Genomic DNA, 865 nt, shown 5'->3' with positions numbered 1-865 from the left:
AGTGGAAAGCCTTCCCAGAAGAGTGGAGGCTGTTAAAGCAGCAAAGGGGGGGGGGACCAACTCCATATTAATACCCATGATTTTGTAATGAGATGTTGGACGAGCAGGTGTCCACATCCTGCTGGTCATGTAGTGTATGATGAGCTATTCTATAGCTCACTGAGGTGTTGTTGTTGTTACTCTGTGTTGATGGTTTTGTTGCTATGAGGGAGCACCTCTTTAAGGTCATTCTAGAGGACCCTACTGAATGAGTCTCTTCTCTGAGGAGGAGAAACAACAGGAGGGGGGTGGGAGGGGGGAGGATATACACATTACACACACTACCTCCTCTCTCCATGAAAAACCGAGTGCTTCTCATTTATAAAAGCATGCCTCTGATGTGCCTGTCTCACTCACTTCAACCAATGTGTTCGTCATAGTGACGTTATGATCCATCTGCTACTCCCTCTCTCTCTCTCTCTCTCTCTCTCTCTCTCTCTCTCTCTCTCTCTCTCTCTCTCTCTCTCTCTCTCTCTCTCTCTCTCTCTCTCTCTCTACTCTCTCTCTCGCTCTCTGTCTCTCTCTCTCTCTCTCTCTCTCTCTCTCTCTCTCTCTCTCTCTCTCTCTCTCTCTCTCTCTCTCTCTCTCTCTCTCTCTCTCTCTCTCTCTCTCTCTTCTCTCTCTCGCTCTCTGTCTCTCTCTGTCTCTCTCTCTCTCTCTCTCTCTCTCGGTTCAGAACAAGGCGTTCCTCAGAACCCTGAGATAAACGGCTGTCCGCAGCGCCGGGAGACCACTCCAACAGAGCAACAGGGTGGAAACGGTCAGACGACTATGGATGCGTCCGGCTTGCTTTTTAAAACATTATTTTGGTCGTAGTGTAATGTAG

General features: G+C 48.7%; 1 protein-coding gene across 1 annotated transcript in view; it reads left to right on the top strand.

The window, feature by feature from the left end:
* The first annotated feature begins 798 nt into the window (after positions 1-798).
* LOC123487978 (ras-related and estrogen-regulated growth inhibitor-like protein) overlaps positions 799-865 on the top strand; it is a 7,642-nt gene continuing 7,575 nt past the window's right edge. The window contains exon 1 of the mRNA XM_045218987.1: positions 799-865. This exon is cut by the window's right edge and continues 154 nt beyond it. The gene's annotated coding sequence lies outside the window, so the exon portion shown is untranslated.

The sequence above is a fragment of the Coregonus clupeaformis genome, unplaced genomic scaffold (genome assembly GCF_020615455.1).
Source record: "Coregonus clupeaformis isolate EN_2021a unplaced genomic scaffold, ASM2061545v1 scaf1954, whole genome shotgun sequence".
In the NCBI taxonomy this organism is placed as follows: Eukaryota; Metazoa; Chordata; class Actinopteri; order Salmoniformes; family Salmonidae; genus Coregonus; species Coregonus clupeaformis.
The sequence above is the reverse complement of the archived record's forward strand: the minus strand, read 5'-3'. Positions and strand labels throughout refer to the sequence as shown.